We start from the raw sequence: 24,156 nt of genomic DNA, 5'->3' as shown, positions 1-24,156 counted from the left end.
AAGATGAGAGACAACTGGGTGAATACCTGGACTCAATGATAGGAAAAACACTACACTGTTTGGGACAGAGGGTCTCTAGAGAATTCTTGAAGAGCCCCTGAATGTAAGGATGTATGATTCACCAAAGAATGGTATCCCAGAATGAAAAAGCATACAAAACAAAGAACTGTTTCTTCTGCATAAATCCAGCATGTGGGGGTCTACCATTTACCAAGATGGAGATAGCCAGGTGAGCAAGCAGGCCTAATTTAAAGCAGGTTGAGTGAATTACAGGGAAGACTAGGTTACCTTTATTTTGGTTGTTTGGCTAGGTCTCTACAAATATGAGTGCCTATGGGATTGGCTAGGGCTCTGGGGACATTCTAGAACCTTTGCCAGGGGAAAGAGGGTAGTCTGAGAACTGCTGTTGGGAAACCTAGAAACTGTTGCTAACTCACCACTCTTGCCTCAGGCAATGTGATGGGACAGCTTCTGATCTGAAGCCTGAGGTTTTTCCTGTAATTGACTTGCCCAGACTTGCCAGGTTCTGGGAAACAGAAATTTAGGACTGGTCTCATGAACTGCCAGTTTGAAGCCTGTCACAGAGTCAACCTGTCTCTGTCCTCTTAATACCTAAGTATCCATTTCTTCAACTTAGAGATGGAAACAATAATGTCAGTCATAAGCTGTTTTTAACAAAAATAAATTAGATAATGCATCTAACTGCTACCTTGAACTACCAAATAAGCATATAACTATTGAATATTTGTTTTCTGAATGCTTGTATGGGTACTGGGGTCTACTTCTGCAGTTACTTCCTGTGCCCTTGGGGGAGTTATTTGATTGATATGTGCCTCCATTTGTCACCTATTAAACATGAAGAAAATAAGAGAATAAATATAATGAACATAGAGCTGAGACTCACACATAGTGTACAAATAATGGTTATTGGCATCACTGTTATGTAAGTTTGGTCTTTGCTTGCTTTGCTTATATGGTGTATTATATATGCATGCTTTATAATTTATAGCACAGGTGAAAATCTCTCAGAATTGCACCAATGCCTTTTACAGGCTTTATTACAGTAAAAAATGACTCAGATAATGAAGACTGATACTCCTTTAAGTATATATTTTAATCTTTTTTCATAAACAACAGCAAATGTAGTGGGTTTTGTTGTCTTTCACTTGATGCTTACATCTAAATAAAAAATGTTCCTATGTGTATTAGTGTTCTACCTGCATGTCTGTGTAAGAATGTCAGATTATTTGGAACTAGAATTACAGACAGTACATAAGCTATAATGAGAGGGCTAAGAATTTCAGACAGTATGCTTAACCACTGAGCCATCTTTTCATCCTAAAATCTAATCTTTTTAAACTCTTGCTTAATGTTGATTTTTATTTACTTGTATCTTTGTTAGGATAGATAGCAGAGAAAGAATGGCAGAAATAAATGGAGGAGGGGAGGTGGGAAAGAGTCAGAATTTTCGTACTTTGCCATAGTTATAGGAATGCTCTCCGAAATTATAAGGGCCTTAATGCTACTCCTAAAATTTGCTGATTTTGTTTGCTAGGCCCCTGGTCAGATCCTAGCCAGCTGTTTACATTCATCTATTTTGTTTTGCGCTTTCCATAATGATTGGAATGTTTCATTGTGGTGACTCCTTATTATCTATTTCCACTTTTCTCAGTGATTCATTAAGTAATGCTTTCTCAGGACAACAAATATATAACTCCCACTGACATGACAAAAGGAGCTACCTTACCATGGCAATAACACTCACATCCTTTCTCTTGTTTCTTTTGAAATTATAAAATGAGTTGTATACACACTGGTCATGAAAATATCAAAGTAGCATTTTTTTTTTCAAAAGTAATCCCAATTCCCTACTCATTTCTGAGTTGTTTTCTTTCCTGACAAACTCCTGTATGTCTGGCCCATGATTCTCTCTTTACATATCTGTATTGCTTTTAGAACCTCTCTGACAATGGGCATATAAACATCAATACACTTTGGTTCTATTAGGCTCAATTCCAGTTCCCTATTAATATTTAAATTGTAAGTCTATTAACTAAATTTGCACCAATGGGAAATAAAAAGGGCACTTGGTACTAAACAACAACAACAACAAAAAATGAACAACAACAACAACAAAAAAACCTTTACAAGTGAAACACATGTTCTTCTCCAAAGACAATGCAGTACTGGGGAATTTATTTAAATTCCATACTAACCTAAGGCATTAGGAGGAAGAAAGCAATATACTAGAGAAGAAAAGAGATCAGCATAAAAGGATTCTTTATCTTCTTTCTTCTTCTTCTTCCTCTTCTTCTTTTTTTATTGATTATTCATTTTACATCCGAATATCAGCACTTCCTCTTCTCTGAGTTCTCCTCTCACACAGTTCCTCCCGGACACTCCTCCTTCCCCTTCTCCTCAGTGATGAGGAGCCTCCCCCTCAACATCACTTCCACAACTTCCACCCCCACCTCCAGCACATCAAGTCACTACAGGACTAGGCACATCTTCTCCCACTGAGGCTAGATAAGGCTGCCAGTTAAGAGAATGTGATCTTTAGTCAGGCAAGAGATTACAGCCCCTGCTACAGTAATTTGGGTACCTGCATAAAGCTAAACACCTACCACACATGTGCTGGGGGGCCTAGGTCTAGCCCATGCGTGTTTCCTGGTTGGTGGTTTTCTCTCTAGCAACCCACAAGGGTCCAAGTTAGTTGACTCTGTTGGTCTTTATGTAGAGGCCCTGTCCTTTTCTTGTCACTTAATCCTTCCCTCAACTCTTACAAAAGAAGAACCAGCTCTGTCTAATGTTTGGCTGTAGGTTTCTGCATCTGTTTCCATTGGCTACCCAGTGGAACCTCTCAGAAGGCACTTATGGTAGGCTTCTGTCTATAAGCATAACAGAGTATTATTAATAGTGTCAACATTGTTTTTTTTTTTTTTTTTTTTCTTTCTTTTTTGCTCATGGGATGAGTCTCAGATAGGGCCTGTAATTGAATGGCCATTTCCCCCATCTCTACATTTCTGCTCTATTATTGTCTCTGAATGCCCAAAGACAGTGCACATTTTGGGTAGAAGCTTTTGTGTGTAGATTGCTTCCTATCCCTCTACTGGGAGTCCTGCCTGGCTACAGGATATGGCCACTTCAGGATCCATAATTCCCCATATGAGTCTCAGATAGAGTCACCCCCACAGACACCCTGGAAACTCTTCTTTCTCACCCCATCCCAGGCCTCTGGTATAGCCTAGAAATTCTTCACCCATTTACCACCAATTTCCATTCTCTTTCGGCTGCTCTCCTGATACCTGATCCCTTTCTCTGCCATGCTGCTCCCTTCACAGTTCCCTTCCTCCATCTATTTCTGATATCTATTTTATTTCTCCTACTGAGTAAAATTCAAACATCTCCCCTTGGGCCCCTCCTTGTTATTATTTGTCTTCTTTGGGTATGTGGATAATAGCAATGGTCTCCTGTATATTATGGCTAATATCCACTTAAAAGTAAGTGCACATCATGCATGTGGTTTTGCCTACAAAATTTACAATTTCCTTGTTTTTAGTAGCTCAATAGTTTTCCACTATATAAATGAAACACATTTTCTTTATCCATTTTTCAGTTGAGGGACATCTAGGTTGTTTCTCGTTTTTGACTATTCTGAATGAAGTTGCTATGAACATATTTAAACAAGTGTCCTTTTGGGAATAACTCATATTTAAGCTTAAGTAACTGACTTTTGTTGTCAGAATCTATTTAAAAGGCTAGACATAGGTAGATGCAATAGGAACCACCTTCTAGCATGTGGGGTCTATAGTGATCATAGGAGGATTGCAAGTACTTGTGAGGAATCAGCTTACCTTTAGATTTATTGATAGACCTTGCTTTAAAAGGAGAGAATGATAAAGAGTGTGTCCTCAACAGACAAACACATCTACACAGACACATACATATACACAGAGACACATATATACCACATATGTGCTATAATATTCATATATACATATGAAAAAGACATTACAAAGTGGTAACTGGGTATATGAAATAAAAGTACAGATTTTGGAGACAAATATCAGTTTAACCACAGAACCTATACTTCTGTTGTATCTGGGGAAATGTGACTTGATATCCCAAAACCTTAGTTTCCAAATATGTTTTTATTTATTTCATGAGCGTATGTATATTTCCTTACCTAATCTTTGTGAAAAGAAAGTATGAGAGTATATGAAAAACTGAAGAGCCTTGTACTCTATGTAATAATAATTCATTGTTCTTATTACAAGTGAGGAAACTAAAAGGAAAAGTGGGGGAGGTCAGTCCTTAAACAAAAGGAAAAGACTGAAGGAGGATTTTGTTTGGAGCTGGGCTGGCTAGAAGTGCTGATTAAGCCTATTCTGAAATGGCAGAACAATGAAATCCTAGTAGCATCTTATGGCTTAGTACACTTCTGAAAACTGGTGTTGCACCAGGACTTGTTTACCCTCCTGCCCTTCCACGTTTGAATGTTGAAGTCCTAAAGGACTTCAGAATGTGTCTGAGCAGGGCTGTGTTTGGAAACAGAATTTTAAAAGAGGTAATTAAGATAAAATGAGGATACATGCCCAGGAGTGATATAGCTGGGTCCTCAGATAGTTCTATGTGCAATTTTCTGAGGAACCGCCAGACTGATTTCTAGAGTGGTTGTATCAGTTTACAACCCCACAAACAGTGAAGGAGTGTTCCTCTTTCTCTGCATCCTTACCAGCATCTGCTGTCACCTGAGTTTTTGATCTTAGCCATTCTGAATGGTGTAAGGTGCAATCTCAGGGTTGTTTTGAATTGCATTTTTTCTAATGACCAAGGATGTTGAACATTTCTTCAGATGCTTCTCGGCCAATCAATATTTCTTAGTTGAGAATGTTTTGTTTGGCTCTGTATACCATTTCTAATAGGGTTATTTGATTCTTTTGGAGTTCAACTACTTTTTTTTAACTTTTAAATGCCATTTTATTTTATTCATTTATTTTTCTTACAACTTTATTTAAAGAAGAGAAACACATGTACAGATTTTTAAAAGCATTTTGGCAATTCTTTTAGAGGTTTGATAGCATGCATTTAAATCTCACTAGTTACCATAAGCATAAAGTACACGTAGAACAGAATTTCACATGGAAACAATCAGAGTTTTTTTTTGGTGTGGATAGGTTAAACATAATGAACTTCTAGAGTTATTTGTATATATTGGATATTAGCCCTCTGTCAGATGTAGAATTCATAAAGATATTTTCCCAGTCTGTTGGTCGGCATTTTGTACAAATGACAATGTTCTTTGCTTTACAGAAACTTTGCAATTTTATGAGGTCCCATTTGTCAATTCTTGATCTTAGAGCATAAGCAATTGGTGTTCTGTTCAGGAAAATTTCCCCTTTGCCAATGAGTTCAAGGCTCTTTCCCACTTTCTCTTCTATAAGTTTCAGTGTACCTGGTTTTATGTGTAGATCCTTGATCCACTTGGACTCCAGCTTTGTCCAATGATATAAGAATGCATCAATTCTCATTCTTCTACATGCTGACCATCAGTTGATCTGGCACCATTTGTTGAAAAAGCCTTCTTTTTCCACTGAATGATTTTAGCTACTTTGTCAAAGATTAAGTGTCCAAAAAGCTGTGTGTTCATTTCTGGGTCTTCAATTCTTTTCCACTGATCTACCTGCCTATATCTGTACCAATACCATACAGGTTTTTTACACTACATCCGTAATACAGTTTGAGGTTATGGATTGTTATTACCCCAGAATTTCTTTTATTGTTGAGAATAGTTTTCACTATCCTGGGTTTTTTGTTATTCCAAATGCTCTTTTTTTTGTTTTTTAATTAAACAACTTTATTTTAAAAAACAGATAAATGTACAGATTTTAAAAGAATTTTTGCATAAAAGTATATAAATACATTTTTGTCAGTACTTGATTTTTTTTAAAGGTTTGATAGCATGCATTGAAATCTTACTCCTAACAATGAGCATAAAGTACATGCAAAATAAGATGTAACCTGGAAATAGTCAAAGTGTTTTTTGGTGTGTAAACATTGCTCTTTCTAACTCTATGAAGAATTCAGTTGAAATTTTGATGGAGGTTGGATTGAATCCATAGATTGCTTTAAGCAAGATGGCCATTTTTACTATGTTGTTCCTTCCAATCCATGAGCATGAGAGATCTTTCTGTCTGCTGAGATCTTCCTCAATTTCTTTCTTTAGAGACTTGGCTTTCTTGTTTTACAGAACTTTCACTTGCTTGGTTAGAGTAACTCCCAAGTAATTTATATTATTTGTAACTATTGTGAATGTTGTTGTTTCCCTAATTCCTTTCTTAGCCTGTTTATCCTTTGAGTAGAGGAAGGCCACTGATTTGAGCTAATTTTATATGAAACCACTTTGCTAATATTGTCATCCCGGCTTTCAGCACCAGTGTTAGGAAAAGAATGAAGAGAATGTGTGTGGGGGGATATGGCCCATGCAGGTGCAAGAAGGCTTGGGTGCAAGGGAGATGCCTCTGGGGGGTCCATGTTGGGAATCCCTTCTCCCTAAGTGTCCAGCCACAGGATAGTATAGTAGAATAGAGTTTATTCAGGTCATGGGGTGGGGGAGTTAAGAAGGTAGTAGAGGTAGATAGATAGTGTGAGAGAGAGAGAGAGAGAGAGAGAGAGAGAGAGAGAGAGAGAGAGAGAGAGAGAGAGAGACTGAGAGACAGACAGACAGACAGACAGACAGACAGACAGAGAGCGAGAGAAGAATAGAGAAATAGATGAGTAGAGGCCAGCCATGAGCATATGACTAGAGAAAGGAGAGGAGGGAAGGGGGGCAAGAGGGGTAAGTAAGGGTGGGGGAAAAGAGAACAAGAGCAGAGGGGAAAGCAGCCCCTTTTATAATGTCAGGTAACTGGGGCAAAGCATACCTGGCTATTACCAGGTAACTGAGTGGTGGGGCATACCTGGTTGTTGACACGTAATTGTAGGAGTTCTCTGGTGGAATTTTGGGGGTCATTTAAGTATACTATCATAACCTGGGCTTATACCCAAGAGATGCTCCAACATATGACAAGGACACATGCTTCACTATGTTCATAGCAGCCCCTTATTTATAATAGCTGGATTTTGGGAGGAACCCAGATGTCCTTCAATGGAAAAATAGATATAGGAAATGTGGTTTATAGCAGCCTTATTTATAATAGCCAGAATATGGAAAGATCCAAGATGTGCATCAACAGAGGATTCGATACAGAAAGTGTGGTACATTTACACAATGGTGTACTAATCACCTATTAAAAACAATGAGTTCATAAACTTCTTAGGCAAATGGATGGAACTAGAAAATATCATCCTGAGTGAGGTAACATAGTCACAAAAGAATATGGATGGTATGCCCCAAATCTCGGAATATCCAATATACAATTCACACACCCCCTAAATCTCAAGAAGAAAAAAGACCAAAGTGTGGATAATTCAGTCCTTCTTAGATGGGTGATCAAAATACTCACAGGAGGAAAAACGGAGAAAAAGTGTGGGGCGGAGACTGAAGGAAAGTTCATCCAGTGACTGCCCAAACTGGGTATCCATGTCATTCATATAAAGACACAAAACCCTGATAATATTGCAGTTGCCAAGAAGTGCATGTTGACACAAGCCTGATACAGCTGTCTCCTGTGAGGCTCTGCAAAATCTTGACAAATACAGATGTGGATGCTTGCAATCAACTATTGGACTGAGAGCAGGATCCCCAATGGACTACTTAGAGAAAGGGTTGAAGAAGCTGAAGGTGTTTGCAACCCCATAAGAAGCTAAACAATATCAAGCAACCATTCACCCCAGAGCTTCCAGGGACAAAACCACCATCCAAAGAGTACACATGGAGGAACCCATGGCTCCAGCTGCATATGTAGCAGAGGATGGCATTGTCTGTCATCAATAGGAGGAGAAGCCCTTGGTCTTCCGAAGACTAGAAGCCCCAGTGTAGGGTAATGCCAGGGTGTAAAGGTAGAAAGGTGTGGGTGGGTGGGGAAGTACCTGCACAGAAGCAGAGAGAGGGGTATAGGATAGGGGATTTCGAGAGGGGAACCTGTGAAAGGGGATAACATTTGAAATGTGAATTTAAAATATCCAATAAAAGAAAATAAGATAAAATGAGACCATCAAGGTATACTAGAATCCAATTTGGGTGATATTATAAAAAATACAAAATGGGGAACAGGGAATATAGAGAGTAGATCATGTGACAACACAGTGGGAAGGGAGCATTTTATAAACTCAGAATAAAACCAATCCTCTCATACTTTTCTTTTTGAACATCCAGTTTTGAGACTTTCCAATAAACCCTTACCCTTTAATCCAGCTTGTATGTACTGTTTATTTTGCTATTCTCTGATGGCAAATCCAACCACAAAGATTTGTGAAGAGGTCTCTGAGAGATAATAAAATAGCACTTAATTCATTAGACTTCCTGCCAGTGTTCAAGGTGAAAGTGTTGACAAACAGTTAAATAAAAGTCTGCTAGTTTGATCGGCAATGGAAGCACCTTATTTTCTATTTGTGGTCTAAATTAGTTTTAGGACCTTTATTTTCCTGGGCAACTTAACTTGCATCTATAGAAAGAAAATTGAAATAAGTGAATTTCAGTTTTTTGAAGATTTGAGCAATCTTTTTTATTGGAAAAAAAAGTGTCCTGCAGATATTACCAACAGAGATAGAAGATAGTCTCTCATTTTCAGAGTTTCTGATCACTGTGTTACTTTCTTGTGGTAGTTTGTGTGTGTGTGTATGTCTGTGTGTCTGTGTAGTAGTAGTAGTAGTAGTAGTAGTAGTAGTAGTAGTAGTAGTAGTAGTAGTAGTAGTAGTAGTAGTTAAAGTATTTTAAAAGGAGTCTGAGCTGGGCATCTGTTTTAGTTTTTTTTTAGCCTTAAATATATCCAATAATAGAAATTTGCCATTTTTCTTTCCATAGAATGCATTTGATTTCATTAAAAGCAGTGCCTAAATATTTGTTGTCTGTGCTGTTAAACAACTGACTCCAAGCATGCTAATTTGAATGAAATTAACAGGCAGAAGAAAAAGCCACATGCAAGATTATATTCTGATTAAGAGATGTATCTTCTATAATTGCGTAGTAGAAAAGAAAGAAAGTAAAGGAGCCTCTGCTCTGGCTTATTTCTAGCTTGGTCAGAGGCAAAACTTATGTTTTGACTGATATATGTTCTTGGTGATAGGACCTCAAGGTTCAAACCATGTGCTGCTGCAAGATAAATTGGTAGCCATGTGAATTTGTCCAAGGTAAGGAAATATTAACTTCAACTTTTCAGTTTCATCATGTGAAATAGTTTAGGGCTATGTAGTAATGGCAATGATTTTATTAAATACAACTTACACAGGAATATTTTTAACCTGCTTTCAAAGAAAAAGGTAACAACTACTCATATAAGACTGCAATTGCTCGACCTGTTTCTCATCTGGAAATAGATGATAATCTTAAATGCTTTTAATTTTACTCTGCTTTTTATGGGCCCCATTCCATCTGAATTGGAACTATCCAATGCCAGTTGTCACTGGACATTGTTTCCCTTTGATGACCTTAATTTTAATTATTACAGTAATGACATTTATATAAAAGTGTCACTCATCTCTACCCAGTCTAAATACTTCGCCTGATTAGGTTATTATATCATCACAACTCATTAGATTCTCACTGGAACTTTATGACAGGGGAGCCATCATCACTCCTATCCTGGAGATGAGAATACTGAAGCACATACAGATGTGCGCCTTACTCAAAGGCAGAAAGATTGCTAGTGGCAGATCTTAGATTTAAAGGGTCTTTAGCGAATTGACCCTTCTGAAGGCAAGGCCCTGAATTTTCCAAAACCTTGCATTCAGTAGCTATGTGTTTGATTTCATTTTGATCAGCATTGATAATCTTTAGACCAAGAATGTATTCAAATTTATCTTCATACAGTCAGGTAGGGGCAAGAAAGAACACTTGTTATGAGTATTGTGAAAATATTCCTATGAAGTTGGTATGTGGACAGGCACATTTCAAAAAAACCTTCATTTAAATCTTCTAATTGTAGCACTCAAGAAATTGAGCTAATTAGATTCCACTGAGTTTGAGACCAGTCTGGTTTATATAGCAATTTCCAGGGCAATTCAAAATACACCAGTCTATGTGTGTAAAGTCTCCAGAAATTAACCATGTTATAGTAGTTATACTAATTTCATTACTTTTGCCACACTTTTTATTTTTATGATTGTTTGTGTTTTGAAACATCTATCTTTGCACAGTCAGTTCAAGCTGGGCTACAACGATTTGTCATCCAGACAAGGCTAGCCCCAAACTCACAATCAACCATAAACTTCAGCCCCTCTAATGCTGGCTTTACAGGCATAGGCCAACACATATGGCTTCATTTCGTTTAAGACAGAACAATATTTTCTTGTACACTGAAGAATGATTTTCTAGCCAATTGTGATAGCTCACATCTAAAATGCAACCATGTGTGGTACAAAAATAGGAAGGGCCACCACAAGTTTGAGAACGGTCTGATTTCCTTGACTTCTGGGTTTCCAGAGCAAGACTGCCTGAGAATGCCAAAACTAAACTGAAAATAAATAAATAAATAAATAAACAAACAAACAAACAAATAAATAAATAAATAAATAAAATTTCTATTAAATGATTATATCACAGAAAACTTTCCAATTTTCTGAGGAAAAATATTCGAGTTATTTTCACCTTTTTGATACTGTGACTAGTGCTGTGAACCTAGGTGTACAAATATCGGTCAGTCATGAAATGAAATAGCGCCCAGAGAACTGGTTTGCTGATTAAAGCAAGTTCAGTTCACACCTGTGCTCCACTATTTATACACTGTCTTATTCCTTGCCTTTTACTATGAGAGGAAGCAGAAAAGATTTCGGACTTTTTATATTCCAGATTTTTGACCCAAATAATTCCTATTTGTTGTGGACATTGTTCCTAGTATACTGCTATTGGAGAACAAGATGAACTAAAAGATAAGAGCTTATATTTACAAGAGAAAGAGACCAGACAGAATATGGGGAAGGGCTTGGAGAAATAGATAATGCCATATTTCTTGACTTATTTATGAAAAGGTATCATTGTGTATAGTTTATTTTTTACATTTATGTATGTATTTTATTTCTGAAAATGAACAATTTAAGTCAAATTAAAATGACCTTGTTTCACCTCAAGCTCTTGCCAGCACTATTACTATACAAATGCTCTTCGTTCCTTTAAAATCCACAGTATCATTGCATTGGGACTGACATAGCAGTAGTGAAGATAATACCAATATGATAATTAAACAAAACAGGAGAGAGAGAGAGAGAGAGAGAGAGAGAGAGAGAGAGAGAGAGAGAGAGAGAGAGAGAGAGAGAGAGAGAGAGAGAGAGAGAGAGAGCCAATGAAGAAAGCTAGGCACAGAAATGCTGAATAACTAGCTCACGTTCATTCAGATATACAAAATGATGTTTTTACCAACTGTAAATATTCTAAGAAAAGAATCCAAAAATCTCTAAACCAGTACACATGTGTTTTACATGTTCAGTAAATAAGTTAAATGAAGAATGTTCTTTTTAAATCCTGATATACTTAAATAATACTTAAAAATTAAATTTCTTACCTCAATACCATTTGTATTCCTACTGATGTCCTCCTCTCCCAATATGATCATTAGAAAACCACAAAATATGTTCTTTGATAGAGGAGGTTTTGGTATTTCTTGTTGCTTGTTGTTTTTCTCAGCTTCTCCAAATTATAGCACTCTGCTAATCCAGTTTGCCTTCAGCTCATGCAAATGCCTTTTACCAAAATAAACTACTCTGATAACAAACATTTTGGCCTTTAATGATTGCACTTACTTAGATAGTCACCAAACTTTTTAGTTCAGTTTAGTGGACTATCTCTTTCTGGGGACTCATCTCAAATTTTATTAGGGAAACAAACAGAAAATGAAGATTTGTTTTACATAAATTAGTTTTACAGCCACATTTTTGAAACACATCTGTTCTGTATAGAGGAAAGGCATTGCTTATGATGATAGCTTGCTCTCTGCAGAGTGAATGACTTTGCTTTCCATACACTTAATGGACTTTTCTCCTTATCTGTTTGCCAATTGGATGTAGACAGCAGCGATTTAGAATCATGGCACCAAATCTGGTCTCATTCCTATACTATGATATCCTTGGCTTCAACAGACCACATAGTGCAATCCATTCCACTTCATGCCAGCAAGGGTAACCACAGAGCCATTTCAATCTTTGCGATTGCTAAATTTCCTTTGTGCAAGTTTGGGTAAGCTGGCTGAGAGCCACCTGTATTGTATGTTTCTAGATAATATCAACTTTTCCATCTGGCAGCATTTAACCACTGGTCGTCAGGTATCTAATTTTAATCTAAATAGCTGGTGTCGAGTCTATGACTATTTATAGGGGAAACGATGATAAGAAAATCCATATTTTAATTAAATCGGGGGAAAAATAAATGGAAGAAATGAAGGAATAATACAATATGTAAAATATGTAGGTGAATACTGTTGAGGTGCAAATAAAATTGTCTTCCTTATGTGCCATGCAACATTACTTCATCAGAAACATGAAATATGAGGAATTTATTTTTTTCTGGCCTCGGAATAAAGCCACTTTAGACATTAAAATGTTGGCATGAAAAATGCATCTCAATTACTTCAGATTAACACATGGATGCTCAAAACGCTTGTATAGGCTCACATGAAATTTTGTCTTTTCTATAGCACTGTAGTTTCTCTTTGAGTAAAAACAAAGCAAGGAGAATCTTGGATCTTACTACTTAGTAGAAGTGACATCTATTGTTTTAAGAAACTAAATAGTCATTATGATTTAGTGTAGTCTTCTTCCTCATTCTCTTCTACTATTTTTGTCTTGTTTTTTGTTTTATTTTGTTTGTGTCCAAAACAGGCTTTCTTTGTACAGCCCTGGCTATCCTGGAACACACTCTGTAGACTTGGTTGTCCTCACATTTGCAGAGATTTACTTTCTCTTCCTTCTGGGATTAAAGGAATGCCACTCTACCACCTGCTTTCTCTCTTTTCTGTTTTTTTTTTTTTTTCCTGGCATAGCCTCATTCTGTAGCTCTGATGCTCCTGGAACTCACTACATAGAAAAAGTCATAGAAGCAAATGGGAGAGGGGGGAAAGGAGATAACTCTTGAAATGTAAATACATAAAAAATCTAGTAAAAAGATTTTAAAAGATGACAAAAAATAAATAATGTCTGGCCTCTGATGCATAGAGGGCCACCTGTTTCAGCATCTCAAGTGCTGGGATTAAGGCATATAAGACATGCCTGCTTCAAAAGCAGTCTTTTTCAAATTATGAGTTGAGAGCTACTGTGAATTTGAAAGTTTGTTTAGTAGATCTTGGGTGGATAATATGAAAGTCATCTAGTTTATTTAGTTTAAAAATTATAATAAAATACAAAAATGTACCCTTTGTCACATGTGTAAGAATCAGTTTGTGAAAGATGGTGTCATCTTTCTAAATATGCATTCTAGGTCAAACTTCAAACAACATTTATTTGTTTTTAAACGACTTTATTTTACAAAACAAAAACAAATGTACAGATTTTAAACATTTTTTGCTTAAAATTATACATTTTTGTCAGTACTGTTTTTTTCAGACATTAAAATAATTTTTACATAAAACCATGTGAATATATTTTTTAGTCAGTACTTGATTTTTTTCAAGGGCTTGACAGTATGCATTGAAAACCTAATAGTTTCAATAAGCGTGAAGTACATGCAAAAGAAAACACAACATGGGAATAGTCAAAGTCTTCTTGTTTTGTAAATATATGTATATTTTTTTGTTTTCTATATTTCTTGGACTTCATAGAGTCTGTGAGTTGTTTCTGGGGGAGTGCAAGCCTCTGGGGTTAGCATCCCACTATCAGTGACTGCATATTATGTCTGTTCTTTTGTGACTGGGTTATCTCACTCAGGATGATATTCTCTAGATGCAGACATTTTCTTAAGAATTTGGTTAAGTCATTGTTTCTGGTGGCTGAGTAGTATTCCATTGTGTATATGTACCACAATTTTTTTATTCATTCATCTTCTGAAGGACATCTGGGTTCCTTCCAGCTTCTTGCTATTATAAATAGAGCCGCTATGCACATTGTGGTGCATATATCTTTGTTGTGTATTAAAGTGTCTCTGGGGTATATGCCCAGAAGTGGAATAGCTGGGTCTTCAGGTAGTACTATATCCAATTTTCTGAGGTATCGCCAGACAGATTTCCAGAGTGGTTGTATCAGTTTACAACCCCACCAACAGTGGAGAAGTGTTCCTCTTTCTCCACAGCCTTGCCAGCATCTGCTGTCATCTGATTTTTGGATCTTGGCCAATCTGACTGGTGTGAGGTGGAATCTTAGGGTTGTTTTGATTTGCATTTCCCTGATGGCTAAGGATGTCGAGCACTTCCTCAGATGTTTCTCGGCCATTCGGTGTTCCTCAACTGAAAACATTTTGTTTACCTCTGTACCCCATTTTTTAATAGGGTTATTTGATTCTCTGGTGTCTAGCTTTTTGAGTTCCTTGTACACCTTGGATATTAGGCCTCTATCTGATGTGGTGTTGGTAAAGATCTTTTCCCATTCTGTTGGTTGCATTTTGTTTTCTTGACGATGTCCTTAGCCTTACAGAAACTTTGTAATCTCATTAAGTCCCATTTGTTAATCTTTGACCTTAGAGCTTGAGCCATTGGTGTTTTGTTCAGGAAATTTTCTCCTGTGCCTATGTGTTCTAAGGTTTTTCCTACTTTGTCATCTAATAGTTTCAGTGTATCTGGTTTAATGTGGAGATCTTTGATCCACTTACACTTGAGCTTTGTACAAGGAGATAAGAACTGGTCTATTTTCATTCTTTTGCATGCTGAGTGCCAGTTGGACCAAAACCATTTGTTGAATAGGCTGTCCTTTTTCCATTGAATGTTTACTGCTCCTTTGTCAAAAATCAGGTGACCATATACATGAGGGCTCATTTCTGGATCTTCTATTCTATTCCATTGATCCACATGCCTATTTCTGTACCAGTACCATACAGTTTTCAGCACAATTGCCTTGTAATATAGCTTGAGGTCAGGGATAGTGATTCCCGCAGTTGTTTTTTTGTTGTTGAGGATGGATTTCGCTATTGTAGGTCTTTTGTTATTCCATATGAAATTGCACATTGATCTTTCCAATTCCATTAAGAACTGGGTTGGAATTTTGATGGGGATTGCATTGAATCTGTAGATTGCTTTTGGTAGGATGGCCATTTTTAAGATGTTGATTTTTCCAATCCATGAGCATGGGAGATCTTTCCATTTCCTGAGATCCTCCTCAATTTCTTTCTTTAGAGGTTTGAAGTTCTTGTCATACAGGTCCTTCACTTGCTTAGTTAGAGTCACACTAAGGTATTTCATAGTTTTTGTAACGATTGTGAAGGGTACCTTTTTCCCTAATTTCTTTTTCCACATGTTTGTTTTTTGAGTATAGGAAGGCTACTGACTTGCTTGAGTTAATTTTGTATCCAGCCACTTTGCTGAACTTGTTTATGAGCTGTAGGAGTTCTCTGGTGGAATTTTTGGCGTCACTCAAGTACACTAACATGTCATCGGCAAAGAGTGATGTTTTTTTCTCTTCCTTTCCGATTTGTATCCCCTTGATCTCCTTTTGCTGTCTAATTGCTCCAGCCAGGACTTCCAGTACTATGTTGAATAGGTAGGGGGAGAGTGGGCAGCCTTGTGGAGTCCCTGATTTTAGTGGGATTGCTTCAAGTTTCTCGCCATTAAGTTTGATGTTGGCTGTTGGTTTGCTGTATATTGCTTTTATTATGTTTAAGTGTGGGCCTTGGATTCCTGTTCTTTCCAGGACTTTTAACATGAAGGGGTGTTGGATTTTGTCGAATGTTTTCTCAGCATCTAGTGAGATGACCTTGTGATTTTGGTCTTTGTGTTTGTTTATATGGTGGATTACGTTGATGGATTTCCTTATGTTAAACCATCCCTGCATCCCAGGGATGAAGCCTACTTGGTCATGATGAATGATCGTTTTGATGTGTTCTTGGATTTGGTTTGCAAGGATTTTGTTGAGTATTTTTGCATCAATGTTCATAAGTGAGATTGGTCTGAAGTTCTCTTTCCTTGTAGGGTCTTTGTGTGGTTTCGGTACGAGGGTTATTGTAGCCTCAAAAAAAATGAGTTGGGTAGCATTCCATCTGATTCTATCTTTTGGAATAGTTTGGAGAGTATTGGTGTTATATCCTCAATAAAAGTCTGATCAAATTCTGCAATGAACCCGTCTGGACCTGGGCTTTTTTTGGTTGGGATGCTTTTGATGACTTCTTCTATTTCTTTAGGTAATATAGGGTTATTTAGATGGTTTACTTGGTTCTGGTTTAACTTTGGGACCTTGTATCTGTCTAGGAATTCGTCCATTTCCTCCAGATTTTCCAATTTTGTGGAGTATAAATTTTTGTAGTAGGATCTGATGATTTCTTGAATTTCCTCAGTTTCAGTTGTTATGTCACCACTTTTCTTTCTGATTTTGTTAATTTGTATACTCTCTCTTTGCCCTCTATTTAGTCTGGCTAGAGTTTTATCAATCTTGTTGATTTTCTTAAAGAACCAGCTCTTGGTTTTGTTGATTTTTTCAATGGTTCTTTTTGTTTCTATTTGGTCTATTTCCGCCCTAATTTTGATTATTTCTTGCCGTCTACTCTTTTTGGGTATATTTTCTTCCTTTTGTTCTAGGGCTTTTAGCTGTGCTGTCAGGTTGCTGATGTGAGCTCTCTCCAGTTTCTTTTTGGAAGCACTTAGGGCTATGAGTTTTCCTCTCAATACTGCTTTCATTGCATCCCATAGGTTTGTGTATGTTGTGTTTTCGTTTTTGTTGAATTCTAGAAAATCCTTAATTTCTTTCTTTATTTCTTTTTTGACCCTGCTATCCTTTAACAGAGCATTGTTTAGTTTCCATGTGTGTGGGCTTTTTGTTGTCTTTGTTGTTGTTAAAGACCAGCGGTAGACCATGGTGATCTGAGAGGATGCATGGGAGTATTTCAATCTTCTTATATCGATGGAGGCTCGTTCTGTGTCCAATTATGTGGTCAATTTTCGAGAAGGTGCCATGGGGTGGTGAGAAGAAGGTGTATTCTTTTACTTTGGGATAGTATGTTCTGTATATATCTATTAATTCTAGTTGGTTCAAAGTCTCTGCTAGTTTTACAGTGTCATTTTTCAGTTTCTGTTTCCCTGTTCTGTCCTTTGGTGAGAGTGGGGTATTAAAGTTTCCCACTATTATTGTGTGGGGTGAAATGTATTTTTTGAGCTTTAGTAGCATTTTTTTTTTATGAATTTGGGTGATTTTTTATTTGGAGCATATATGTTAAGGATTGAGAGTTCCTCCTGACAGATTTCCTCGGTAATGAGTAAAAAGTGTCTTTCCTTATCTTTTTTGATAACTTTTGGTTGGAAATTTACTTTATTTGATATTAGAATAGCCACTCCAGCCTGCTTCTTGGAGCTGTTTGTTTGGAATTTTTTTTCCCACCCTTTTACTCTGAGATAGTGTCTGTCTTTGTCTCTAAGATGAGTTTCCTGTATGCAGCAAAAGGCTGGATTTTGTTTATGTATCCAGTCTGATAGTCTATGTCTCTTTATTGGGGAGTTGAGACCATTTATGTTAATAGATATCAAGGAATAGTTGTTTCTGTTTCCTGTCATTATTGCTTTTTTGGGTTGAGTTGTGTCTGTGTTTTTTTCTTCTTTTAGTTTTCTTGTTTAGGAGTTTTCTTGTTTTTACTAGGCTGTATTTTCCCTCGTTGTATTGGGTTTTCCACCTATAATTCGTTGTAGTGCTGGGTTTGTGGTCAGATATTGTGTGAATTTTGATTTGTCTTGAAATATCTTCTTCTCTCCATCGATGGTGATTGATAGTTTTGCTGGGTATAGCAGCTTGGGCTGGCACTTGTGCTCTTTTAAGGAGTGCATGATGTCTGTCCAGGCTCTTCTAGCTTTCATAGTCTCTGTTGAGAAATCGGGTGTGAGTCTGATTGGTCTGCCTTTATATGTTACATGACCTTTTTCCCTTACTGCTTTTAGTATTCTTTCTTTACTTTGGACACTTGATGTTTTTACTATTATGTGTCGGGAGGTATTTCTTTTCTGGTCCAACCTATTTGGAGTTCTGAAGGCTTCTTTTATGCTCGTGGTCATCTCATTCTTTAGGGTAGGGAAGTTTTCTTCTATGATTTTGTTGAAGATATTTACTGTGCCTCCTAGTTGATACTCTTCTCCCTCTTCTATTCCTATTATCCTTAGGTTTGGTCTTCTCATTGTGTCTTGGATTTCCTGGACATTTTGGGTTAGGAGCTTTTTGTTTTTTGCATCTTCTCTGGCTGTTTTGTCTATGTTTGCAATGTTGTCTTCTGCCCCCGAGATTCTCTCTTCGATCTCTTGTAATCTATTGGAAATGCTTGCTTCTGTGACTCGTGATTTCTTTTTTTGGTGTTCTTACTCTAGGGTTATCTCTTTTAGTGTTTTCTTTATTGTGTCAATCTCTGTTTTAATTTCCCTCTTCCATTTCTTTATTTCTTTGGTTCTGTTTTCCTCTAGTTCTTTGAGTTCTTTGAGTGTTTTTCTTGTTTCTTCTTTAAAAGCTTCTGAATCTTTTTGCTTTTCCTCCCGTTCTTGTTTAAGTATCTCTATCAGCATCTTGAGGTATGATTTCAGGTCTGTGTCTTCTTTTTCTGGAGTGTTTGGAATTCCGAAGTTTGCTCTTATGGGAGAGCTGGGCTCTGGTGTTGCTAGATTGTCTTGGTTCCCTTGGGATATACTCTTTCTCTTTCCTCTTGCCATTTTGTTGTCAGTGATATGTTCTAGCCTTTCCCTTGTATCTGGTCTGTGTCCCTGGTTCTCCACTGGTTCAGGTGTCTGATGGGTGGAGCCCTGTTTTATGCCTCAGAGTCGTCGGGTGTGAGCAGATGTTCCAATGTTCTGTTTCTGTTTGCTGGATCAGGCACGACAGGGCAGGGCAAGGCAGGGGGTGCACTTTCTGTGTGTACTCCACAGAGATCTCTCTGCTCCCCTGCAGCCCAGGTCTCCCACCCACCGGTTGCTCAGCCTCTACGAGCCTCCGTTCTGGGTGGCAGATGGACCAGGCTCTGCTCTGTGTCCTGAAGTCGCCTTCGGGCAGAAACTGAAGTTCTAATTTTCTGTTTTCAATCGCAGTTTCTCAGCCTGTATGAGCCGCCGATCCGGGTGGCAGGTAGGCCAGGCTCTGCTCTGCATCCGTAAGTTGCCTCCGGATGTCACCTCCGGGTGGAAACAGAAGTTCTAATTTTCCGCTCCCAATCGCTGGATCGGGCAAGGCGGGGCAGGGCAAGTTAGGGTGTGCACTTTCCGTGTGCACTCCGAAGAGATCTCTCTGCTCCCCTGCGGTCTAGGTCTCCCACTCACCAGTTGCTCAGCCTCTATGAGCCGCCGTTCCGCGTGGCAAGTATGCCAGGCTCCGCTCTGCACCAGGAAGTCCTCAAACAACATTTCTTTGATTTAGAGATAGATTAAAAGTCACTTATAAAATATTATAAAATATTACCATAACAAATGATGTATTTTTGCTTAATTTTAGAGAACTTCACCCTTATTAGTGTTAAGATGCTAAACTGAGTTTCACATTTTATTTTTGGGAGCCTGATAGTTGCTGTAAATGTCTTACTTTGTATGAATTAATATATTTGAGTTATAAATCTATGTATATATCTACTTCAAAAATCTTTCTAGAATTATCTCCTTTAGAAAATAAATAATAATGAGGATCTAGAAAAAAATTGGATCCAATAGTACTTCAAAAACTTGGAAGTTTTACCAAGTATACAAACCCACCTAAAGCAAAAATAAAAAATTATTCTTTTCTTATCACACACACACACACACACACACACACTCACACCATCAAATCTAGAGTATTCAGAGTCATCTTGAAGTTCCCATTCCAAACTTCCAGTTCTATCAGGTTTTAAAACCTTTTCTACATCTTATGTTATTCCTCTGCAGCCTCTTTAAGATGATGCTGATGCCATTATTCATAGCATACTTCAGTCCCTTTTTGGTCTTTAGTTTTCATTTCAAGGAGAAAATTGAATAGTCTATTGGATGATTCATTCATTTGCAACATCCATGTCCTGAAACCAATCAGGTTTGCTGTATCTATAGACCCTGTAGTAGTTAGTGCCAACCTAACTATGAACAGTCTTTTCTTACATTCCATTTGCATATATATGTATGCATAGTTCATGGCTTTTAAAGACTGACAACTTTAAAAATAACCCTTTGTTTTGCTTGAATTTGTAAAGGCATTTTTTTGTTTGAATAATGTTAAAACTTAAGTAAAATTTTCTTTTTTTTCTTGTTAGATATGAAATTTCACAGAAAGGGTCTAAGGTATTTGTTTATGGTTATACTACATGGCAGCTGGACTGTCTTTGACAAAATGAAGTGTCATGCGCCCACGCTTCCTGCCGCTAGGAACAGGCATGCAACAAACAAACAGATTCTTCTGCGGATAACCTTTATTGTACAGCACTTTGAGCAGGGGGCTCCTTGAGCAGGAAACTTCTCTCTGAGCCGGGGACTCCCTACCGGGTTCTACTGTCTAGGCGACCTCTCACGTGCAGTCTCCCACGTACGATCTCTCTGTCCACTCTCTGTCCACGCGGGATCTCTCGCAATCTCTTTTACCGAATTTCTCTCCACGTGGTATCTCTCCGCCATCCCTCCACGTGGGGTCTCCCGCAATCTCTCCACTAACTTCCTCTCCTCCTCACGTGGGGGAGAAATGCACTGCTATATATGGCTAGGAGACTCGTGTCGCTACCTTATTGGTGCGCCCTCCAGTAACTCAATAGTATGCCCCAAGAGCGGGCTATGACGTATGTGGTGCATGTGCATTAAGTCTCTTGGCTGGGCAACAGCTCTGTTTGCTGAGTTCTCACTGGGAACCCGGCGCCATGTTTGGGTGCGGCACAAACGGCTCCCTACAATGAAGTGGCAACTAGAATAGTAAAGCCATTTGTTTTCTAAACTTTCTTATCCAGAGGATGATCAGCAGCAGTGTTCTGTCAATATGTACAAAATGAATGATCTATGGAAATAACAGTCCATTTTATATTGCCTCAGTGATCAATGATGATCACCACTTGAAGATCAAGCTGTGGTGATGAGAATTAATCAGAAAATGTTCTTGAATTAATGCCCTGATGATGCTATGATATGAGTTTACCATTACCTGAAGCTTTTAATAACCATTCAGAGATCTTTCCATTTACTGTTGTTTTGTTTTATTGTGATACTGGAGTAATTTTCTTGTTAAAATGGGCGCATATTTGATAAACAACAATAAGCCTATTACTGCGGAAAATGTAATGATATAAACATCTCTGATTGCATTTGTAACGGCAATCAATTTTCTCCTCTAATTACATTAATTATAGCATTACATACCTTTGCAATTTGCATGGGATTGTACTCAATTAGGTTCCTGTTGTGTTTAAATAAAGCACTTTTGCCACTGTTATAAATCTTTGGAACACTAAGCCATAAAGATAGTGGCAACTGAAGATTGATCTGTACTGTTGGAATTCAGTGGGAAATCATGTCTAGTTATCGATTACTAAAATAGGCATTAATTTATGGATGCTGGTAGGAGATTTTGGCAAATTTAAAACTTGTTTCAACATCACTCTCTAACCTAGGCACATATTTCCTTAGAGATTAAGTGGGTGGACGGTGTGTAGTCTCTCGCGCACACACACACACACACACACACACACAGAGAGAGAGAGAGAGAGAGAGAGAGAGAGAGAGAGAGAGAGAGAAAGAGAGAGGAATATAAATTATAATTTTAAAATTGCAACTATATATATAATTTATTCTATACAGTATTTTGTGAAACAGACTAAAGAGTCTGTATAGTAAAATCAAGGTCAGTACCAGCCTATAAGCAGGCCATCTTCTGATTGAGTAAGTGGATTTTTGTCCATTTTTTTTTTTACTATCTTGAAAAATTAACTGAGAGAAAACACCTCAGTATTCAGTGTCACAGCAGATGGCTTGCAGTAAACATTCATGTAGCAGGTGAAAATAGTCTGGAATCAGCTTTACTTGCTTTCAAAAAAAAATATTCTAAAAATGCACCCTGCTTTTCAGACATTGGGTAAAATGATGTAAACCCAGACCTAGCCTGCAAAAGGAAGTGAGGCTTGATCCCTAAGGCACCATTGTATGCTTTATGGTGTGCAGTTTGATTTGGGACATGCATGCTATAAAATAGGGGTTTTGTTTATCTTTAAGTTTGAAGTCTGTGCTTTGTTTACCCTATTTTGCTTTAGGGTTTTGAAGTATTTGTAATCAATTATGTAAGTTGGATAAAAATAATCTATTTCCCCCTTCTCCATTTTACATTCTGCAAATGTTTGGAATAAAATAGGTTATAGAATGACAAGGAGCTTCTGAGCCTTTACTCATGGATGGAAGGTTTGAACATTAGCATTGTAACATATTTGATAGAAAGAAACCTAGCATTATTCTTGCTATTTCTATGGTAACCATGATGTCACTGCTGTCTGCATTGCTTAAATCTCCCATAACTAATAACTTGAGCTGATCTAGTAGGACAGAAATGTAAAATGAAAAAAAAAAACATTCTAATTAATAAAATGTAATCTCCAAAATGATATAAGATAAAATTTAGGGATATAAAAGACTGATTCTTGGTTGTAACTAAAATGTAACGCAAAGTTTCTTTTATTAAAAGAAAAACATGAATTTTGTTTCTTTAATGACTATGGCATGAGTATAAAGGGGATTTAAAAATACAGATGACCAAACACCAAAAAAAAAAAAAAAATACGGATCAGAGGAAGCTATTCATATGCTGTACCTTTTGTGAATTGCAGCAAGAGAAGACTGAGCAGCAAAGGTGGGGATGGGGATGAAGCTTTGGAAATTAACATATAATTCCAGTTAAGAAATTTAGAGAACAAATGTCGTATATAATCTACTAGTAAGATGGCAAAAAAGTATGTAAAACATTTGGTTGTATTTTAAGGTAGTGTTCAGTTTGTTTTTGCTTCCCCTCCTAAACTGAACCCTCTTTATTCCCTCTGTAATGTTGCACGTGGCTTTCTCTCTGCTGTGAATATTATCACATTTGGAAAAGATTAGGCAGCCATTTGCTAGCTGAGCTATAATCGGTCCTTGCACAGAGGACTGCACTTCTTACCGATTCAGTGAATATGAAGCAGAGCTGTGTCTTTCCCACATTGTAGAGAGAGAGGGAATCTATTGCAAGCACTAAGAACAAGCAGAGGACTCTGGGAGCATTGATAAATAGGATTGCTGGATGGCTAGGGGTGGGGCTTTTCTAAGTTCTTTTTAGAGTGACTTGTATTACTTATTTCCTAGCAACAAAACTACAGTGCTTCAAGGTAAGAGACTAGAGGGAACAAGTCAAGTCTCCTATGATTGTCGTGCTTTGATTCTGCAGCCAAAAAACCTTGGTTCTCATGCCCAAAGGACAAGGATGGCACAGCCATATCTGTTCATCAACACTATGACAGGGTGGAACCAAATGGGAATGACAGGGTTCAGTATATGAGGAACCAACCATTCCTTTACCCCAGGTAGCCAATAACTAGCAGAGGGGTAGGAGAGGGACCTATGTGAGTGGAAGCTTTGAAAGCCTTCCCTCCTTGGTGCCTGCTCATGCTTGTGTGCATCTGTAGCCAAAGTACTGTGATGCTAGCTAATTGGTTCATTAGTTTTCTAACTAACAAAACTCATTGCTTTCAGTCTAATATTTTAAATACTTTATAATGACAATTCATTCTAGTTAGATATAACTTGCCTAGCTTGGTCATATGACTGAAGAACTATTTCTTTTCAATTGTTATATGACTACTGCTATCAACTACATAGACATTAGAGTGATAAAAATGAGTCTGGGTGACATATAAGCTAAAATCCAGCTGACTATGAGCTCTGTAAATCTCTGCCTTATAAACACTTCTATCCAAGATAACATATGGAGAGAAATGACAAAACGAGAATA

The sequence above is a fragment of the Micromys minutus genome (genome assembly GCF_963924665.1).
Source record: "Micromys minutus genome assembly, chromosome: X".
Lineage (NCBI taxonomy): Eukaryota > Metazoa > Chordata > Mammalia > Rodentia > Muridae > Micromys > Micromys minutus.
Note: the sequence above shows the minus strand (reverse complement) of the source record.